Raw genomic sequence first — 8,131 nt, 5'->3', positions numbered from 1 at the left:
GTTAAATAGTGATTATAACAATATAATCCACCCCTTAGACACTTGTGAGGGTTGGACAAGTTACACTTTTGCCTGGTACATATAGTAAGTGTAATATGAGCATTTTATATCATTATTGTGGAAATTCCCAGTGCTTTGGCTTCTTTTTAAGCTGCTAACTGCTTCAGAGTAGAGTTTGTAGCTGACCTTTTGTAGACTGGGATACATGGATCACAAATTTATGCCAAGCCTAGGAATAGAGTTCCCTTTTTTAAGTACACATGGTCCATTTGGTAATGGCCAGGGAAAGGGGACCAAAGAATACAGAACATTGTTACTACTCTTGGTGGAATGGTAGGGGTGGGCATTTTATATTTCCTTTAAGATGTGAGTATAAAAATGCTATAAACATATCTAAGACACATGTATAGATTTCTCAATAAATATTTCTAATGCTAAGTAAGCCAGATGACTCATGCAGGTACAGATTGGATTGAGTCTGTATGAGGCCCAGGGCTTTCCCTGAAAATATGTATGAAACTAAATCCTAGAAGCATAGAATGTCAAACCTTGCTAAAGTCTTAAAGAAATTTTGTAAGGGGCAGCGCCTGTGGCTCAGTGAGTAGGGCGCCGGCCCCATATGCCGAGGGTGGTGGGTTCAAACCCAGCCCCGGCCAAACTGCAACGAAAAAATAGCCGGGTGTTGTGGCAGGTGCCTGTAGTCCCAGCTGCTGGGGAGGCTGAGGCAAGAGAATCACGTAAGCCCAAGAGTAGAGGTTGCTGTGAGCCGTGTGATGCCATGGCACTCTACCCGAGGGCAGTACAGTGAGACTCTGTCTCTACAAAAAAAAAAAAAAAAAGAAATTTTGTAAGTACAACCTTCTTTTTTTCCTCTATGTCTGCCTAACATTTTATAGCTTGGAACATTGAACCCCCGAGTTTGGAGATGACAGCCCAAATAATACAGTGAGTTGTCAAGAAACTTCAGTAATGACAATATTGTTGCTTCACCGTTTAGTTCACCATCTCATCCCTGTCCCTCAAATATTTTTGTAAATGTCTCTCCCCATACCTTTCCCTATCCTAATGCACAAATCAGATGCTCTTTCCTCTACTCTCTACTTCTTCATATCTGGATTAACAAATATTATCATTATTTGAAAGGAGGAAATCTTTAGCATCCATTAATAAGCAACTTTTTAATATTTTTTCCATAGATACACATAACATTAAAATTATATTAAATGTAAACAAGTCTCTCCCTGATGAATTAACAGAACCAGAGATTCCTTGGCTTGACATTAAAGGTATCAGGCAATGGCTCCAACTCATTATTCTAAACTTTACACACAACATTGTCCTCTTTAAATCTGTCACTCAAGTCAAAAAAGCTTACTTGCTTCCCTTTTAAAGTGTCTTTTACACTTCAGTTTCTCTAATGATACCATACTTACAATGCCTTCCCGTCCCTCACTGCTGATTTGACCCATTCACATACTGGTGATTTTTACAGGATTTTGGCAAAGGGAGAAAAGCTTGTGCATTGGTTATTAAACAGGAAGGCTTAATAAAGGGAGAGAAGAGACATTAAATGAACCTAAAAATGAAAGTAAAATTTGAAGAGAGTAGAGAAAAAAGCTTGTGGTTTAGACGTTAAGATAGGCAAAAGTGGGCAGCGCCCCTAGCTCAGTGGATAGGGTGCTGGCCACATACATCAAGGCTGGCAGGTTTGAACCCCACTCGGGCCAGCTAAAATCAACAAAGACAACTGCAACAAAAAAATAGCAGGGTGTTGTGGCGGATGTCTGTAGTCTCAGCTACTTGGGAAGCTGAGGCAAAAGAATTGCTTAAGCCCAGGAGTTTGAATTGCTGTGAGCTGTGATGCTACAGCACTCTATGGAGGGTGACATAGTGAGACTCTGCCTCAAAAAAAAAAAAAAAAAGATTGGTAAAAGTGTAGGAATATGTATGAATTCTTCAGGAATGAGCAAAAAAGTTTTGCTATTTTAAAAAATGAGGTTTACATTAAATGAGTGTATTAATTATGTAAACTCTGTCCATTTCCAAAACTTCTCTGAGGAAAGACAGAACATTGGGGATAGAGAAAAAATTATGGATCTCACTACTCACAAAAACTAATTCAAAATGGAAAAATGATTCAGTGTAAGGCACGATACCATAAGAATTTTATAAGAAAATTTTGGAAAAACTCTTCTAGATATTGGCCTAGGCAAAGAATTTGTAAAGAATACCTCAATGGCAACCACAGCATTGATGGAGCATAAATGAAGGAGCCTTTATTAAATTACAAAGTGTCTTCACAGCAAAGGAAACAGTCAACATGGAATAGACAATTTAAGAATGGGAGAGAGTATTCAGAAGCTATACAACCAATAAAGAGCTAATAGCCCTTTTTCTGCTTGATCATTCTTCTAGAGAAGGAGGGCACCTCACCCCTCACTCTCACAGACAACATTTGAAGCCAGGGAGGTTGGAGGGTAAGCTTCTAAACTCAGTCTCAATCTGGTCCTCCAAGCACTAAATAACATCTTCCAGGGGCCTGGAAACTGGAGAGGAGATTACCCAATTGAGACCACCACCACTACCACTTTTTTTTTTTCAATGTACACTAAAATATCTTTTTATCGTAGAAAATTTAAAACATGCATAAAAGTAGATACAAATAATCAACACATCGAATCCCAGAATGGCATAAATTATTTATGATCTTTGTACAAATGACTTAATATAAAATAATATTAAAAAAGTAGATAGAGTATAATTAATGTCTGTGTACTCATTGTGTAGCTTACATAATTATACACATTTTACCAGTCACATTTCATTTAGTTATTTATTTTGTATTGTTTGGGATTCATTGAGGGTACAAAGAATTAGGTTATATTGACTGCTTTTGTTAGGGAAAGTCCCTCTTGTAATTATGTCCTGCCCCCAAAAGGTGTGCCATACACCATAACCTCCATCCTCCTCCACTCTACTCACTCCATGCTTTCCCTACCCCCAACCCTGTACTAGATCATCTACTGCCTTCATATTAGAATTGAGTACATTGGATTCTTCCTTCTCCATTCTTATGATACTTAACTAAAAATGTGTTCCAACTCAATCTAGGTTAATGCAAAAGATGCAAAGTTTTCATCTTTTTAATGGCTGCATAGTATTCCATGGTATACATATACCACCACCACTTGTTAATACATTCCTGGATTGGTGGGCATTTAGGTTCATTCCACATTTTGACAATTGTAAATTGAGCTGCAATAAACAGTCTAGTGCAAAAATCCTTATGATAAAATGATTTCTTTTCTTCTGAGTAGATGCCTAGTAATGGGATTGCAGGATCAAATGGGAGGTCTAATTTGATTTCTTTGAGGATTCTCCATACTTCCATCTGAAAAGGTTGTATTAGTTTGCAGTCCAACCAAAAATGTAAAAGTTTTCCATTCTGTACACATCCATGCTAGTCTCTGCAACTTTGAGACTTTGTGATGTGGGCTATTCTCACTGGGTATAGGTGATATCTTAAATTGGTTTTGATTTACATTTCTCTGATGATCAGGGAAGATGAACAATTTTTCAAATGTTTGTTAGCCATTAATTTGTCTTCATAAGAGAAGGTTCTATTCATACCTTATGCCCAATGGTAGGTGGGATTGTTTACTCTTTTATTGTTAATAAATTTGAATTTCCTGTAGATTCTAGTTATGAACCCTTTGTAAGGTTGATACCTTGCAAATACATTTTCCCATTCTTTTCCCATTCTGCAGGTTGTCTTCTTGATTTACTAATTGTGCCCTTAGCTGTGCTGAAGCTTTTCAACTTAATTAAGTCCTCTCTGTTAATTTTGGTGTTGTTGCAATTACCACTGAAGTCTTTGTCATAAAATCTTTTCCCAGTCTATCATTGTCAATTGCTTTCCCCACACTTTCTTCCAAGATTTGTATCACTTTGTGTCTTACATTTAAGGCTTTTATACATCTTGAGCCAATTTTTGTAAGTGGTGAAAGGTACGGGTCATATTTCAAGCTTTTAAATGTGGTTACCCAGTTCTCCCAGCACCATTTGTTGAACAGGGATTGTTTTCCCTACTATATGCTTGTGTTTAGCTTATCAAAGATCAGACGGCAAGTAGAGACTGGTTTCAACTCTAGGTTTTCTATTCTGTTCCATACGTCTATGTTTCAATTTTTGTGCCAAAGCCATGCTGTTGTGATCACTATGGCCTTGTAATATAGCCAGAAGTCTTGTACGGTGATGCCTTCAGCTTTGTTTTTATTACTAAGAATAGCCTTAGCTATATGTTTGTTTGTTTTCATTTTTTTTTCTGGTTCCATACAAATCGAAGTTCTATATTTTCCAGTTCTTCAAAATATGATGCTGATGCTCTAATGGAGATTGCACTGAATCTGTAGATAACTTTTAGTAGAATAAACATGTTGACAAGGTTTATTCTTCCCAGCCAAGAGCATGGTATGTTCTTCCATTTGCTAGTGTCCTCTCCTATTTCTTTCCTTACTGTTTCATAATTCTCTTTGAAAAGATCTTTCACCTCTTTTGTTAGGTATATTCCTAAGTATTTCATTTTCTTTGAAGCCACTGTGAAGGGAATTAATTGGTTTTTGATTTGCTGCTCAATCAGGCTGTTATTGGCATATAGAAAAGGTAGTGATGGAAACTGGAAGCTTCTCCCTTGCCCAGGAGAGCGTGTTTCATCTTCCTGACTTATGTGCTCTCAAACCCCACAGGGTTGGGAACCAGAAGCTGTACTCAGCTCACTTAATAGACATGCTTTGACCTTTCCAAACCCTATACTTTGGTTATGCAGTACCTTTTCCAAGAAAGGATATGCCACTCAAATCTTCCCAGGAGTGGCTGCCGTGCATATCAGGCATGCCAGAACTGACCTCACACTAGGACTCTGAGGGCCAAGATTGCAAGGCAGCCTTTCCACAATGGCTGTACCCAGCCTATATCTGAACAGTGAAAGGTGTGCTCTGGGTGGTGGCTCAGTCCTGGCTCATGAGTGCTGTTCAAAACCACTCACTCGCTTGCCCTAACTCTCCTAAAGTTACTCAACCAAGTGCCCAGGTCCCAAAAAAACCCACAGGATAGACCTTATCTATCTGAAAACTGTCCTCCCCACAGCAATGACTATACCAGATGATCTCCACCCAAATGCAAGTACTTGCCTTATTCACTGCTTTTGTCCTTATCTGGGGGTCCTGAAGTGTCCCAATGCCTCCATGTGCCCTTGAAGGGATGTCTCTGGGCAGAATCCAAAAATCAGATGTGCCTGGAGCCTTTTCTTTCAAATATCACCATGCATAGCTATAAAGATGCTGTCTCTAGTCCATCACCTTGCTCACCACTGCCACTATACCACGTCCCCAAGGGTCTGAGGTCCATCAGACACAAATTGTCAGCAACATCACAGTGAGTACTGCCTTTATGAGCCAAAAGGTGGTGTATCTATTCTTCTCTGTACTAACCAGCACAGTTCCTGGATGAAGAGAACAGGTGAACTGTAAAGCTATCTGTTTTGAACTGAGGGAAAAGGTTCCAGATGAAAAAGAAATAGCATAAGAACTCTGGCAATATTAAAAAGTAAGCTTTTTTGACACACCAAAAAAAACCACACTAGCTATACAGCAATAGACTTCAACCAAAAGGAAATATTTGAAATGTTGGATATGGAATTCAAAATATGGATCACAAGTGAACTTAATTTAACAATGAGAAAATTGAAAACCAATACAAAGAAACAAACACAATTCAAGACATGAATGAAAAATTCACTAAAGATATATATGTTTTTAAAAATGAATAACAGAATTTTTGGAAATGAAGGTATTATTTAGGGGATTGCAAAATACAGTGGAAAGTATTAACAACACATTAGACTGAGCAGGGAAAAAAAATCATAGCTTAAATATAAGACTTTTGAATTAACCAATGTAGTAAAAAATATAGAAAAAAGGGATAAAGATAACTGAACATAGTGTCAAAGGAATATGGGATTATGTAAAATTCCCAAACATAAAAATAATAGGTATCTCTGAAGAAGAAGAATGTGATGTAAAAGCATGGTAACCCGATTTGAGGGAATAGTGGAGCAAAATTTCCCTAGTCCTGCTGGAGATTTAGATATACACATACAAGAAGGGCAGAGAACACCTGAAAGATTCAAGGAAAATGGAATATCACTAAAGTACATAGTTGTCAGTTGGGCCAAATTCAAAATGAACAAGAAAATCTTACAAACTGTGAGATAAAGGCATTGATTAACTTATAAAAGAAAATTAATCATACTAACAGCAGACTTCTCAGCAGAAACCTTATAAGCCAGAAGGTACTGGACGCCCATCTTTAGTATTCTTAAGCAGCATAACTGTCAGTTAATAATTATGTGTTCTGGAAAACTAAGTTTCACAAATGAAGGAGAAATAAAATCTTTCAAATGCAAGCAAATACTAGGGGAGTTTGTTACCACTAGACCTGCTCTACACCAAATACTCTAAACAATTTGAAATAACAAAAAAATAAAAAAGTTGATACTCACCAACATGAAACCTCTTTAATGTAAAAATTTACAACTTTTATAAAACAGTCACACAAGAGGGAATACAAAACAACAAGGTAACAATCACAATGTTGACAAGAATAGTATCTCACTTATCAAAGTGAGATACTTTCCAGGTCTCGCTTAACATTAAATGTATGTGACCTAAATTCACCATTTAAAAGAGATAAATTGTCTGAATGGATTAAAAACAAAAGGAAATATAACACAAATATCTTCAGTCCCTAAGAAATTTATTTCATTTGTAAAAAGTCTCATAGACTCAAAGAAAAGGGGTGGAAAAAAATACCCCACATGCATGAAAACCAAAGATGAGAAGGAATACCTATTTTTATATCAGAAAAAAACAGTTGTTAAGTCAACAACGGCAAAAAAAAAAAAAGTAAAAATGAACATTGTGTAATGATAAAGGCATCAATTCAACAAGAAGATATAACAATCCTAAATATTTACATACCTAGTATCAGAGCACCTAGATTAATAAAACAAATACTAGTAGATGTCAGAAATAAAATAAACACAAACATAGAATAGTGGGGGACTTAAAACTCCACTGACTGACAGAATTAGACAGATCATTGAGGCAGAAAATCAACAAGGAAACACTGAACTTGGCTGGGCACAGGGGCTCACACCTGTAATTCTAGCACTCTGGGTGGCCAGGGAACAGGTGGTTTGTTTGAGCTCAGGTGTTCAAGATTAGCCTGAGCAAGAGTGAGAGCCCATTTCTACTAAAAATAGAAAATCCAGCCAGGCATTGCAGCGGGCACCTGTAGTCCCAGCTACTCAGGAGGCTGAGGCAAGAGGATCTCTTGTACCTCAAAGTTTGAGATTGCTGTCAGCTATGATGCTATGACACTCTATCCAGTGCAGAGGAGTGAGACTTTGTCTCAAAAAAAAGAAAGAAAGAAAAAAAAAAGAAAAATGAAAAGGAAAGAAAAGGTTTTATGACATTGAGGAGGAGGAAATCCTTCCTAACACATTCTTTAAATTCACTATCACCCTGATACCAAAGGCAGGAAATGACACACCAATAAAAGAAAACTACAGAGAAATATCCCTCATGAACAAACACAACAATGTGAAAAATTTCAACAAAATATTAGCAAAACACACCCGAAGCACATTAAAAAAATTAATCATAATCAAGTGGGTTTCATCACACTTGAAGATGGTTCAATATATGCAAATCAGTAAATTTTATTCATCACATAAACAGAATAAAAAGTAAAAACCATAAAATCTAAAATAGATCCAAAAAAGACATTTGACAACATCCAGCACCCTTTGATGATAAAACTTCTTCACAAACTAGAAATATAAGGAACATACCTCAAAGTAATAAAAGCCATATGTGACAAACTGACAGCAAACATCATACTGAATGGGATGAAGTTGGAAATATTGCCCCTAAGAACTAGAACAAGATAGGAACGCCTACTGTTGTCATTTATATTCAACATAGTACTGGACCTGCTAGCAGGAGCAATCAGGCAAGAAAGAAAAAAAAGGGCATCTTAATCAGAAAACAGAAGGTCAACTATTCTTTTC

The sequence above is a fragment of the Nycticebus coucang genome, chromosome X (genome assembly GCF_027406575.1).
Source record: "Nycticebus coucang isolate mNycCou1 chromosome X, mNycCou1.pri, whole genome shotgun sequence".
NCBI classification, from domain to species: Eukaryota; Metazoa; Chordata; class Mammalia; order Primates; family Lorisidae; genus Nycticebus; species Nycticebus coucang.
Note: the sequence above shows the minus strand (reverse complement) of the source record.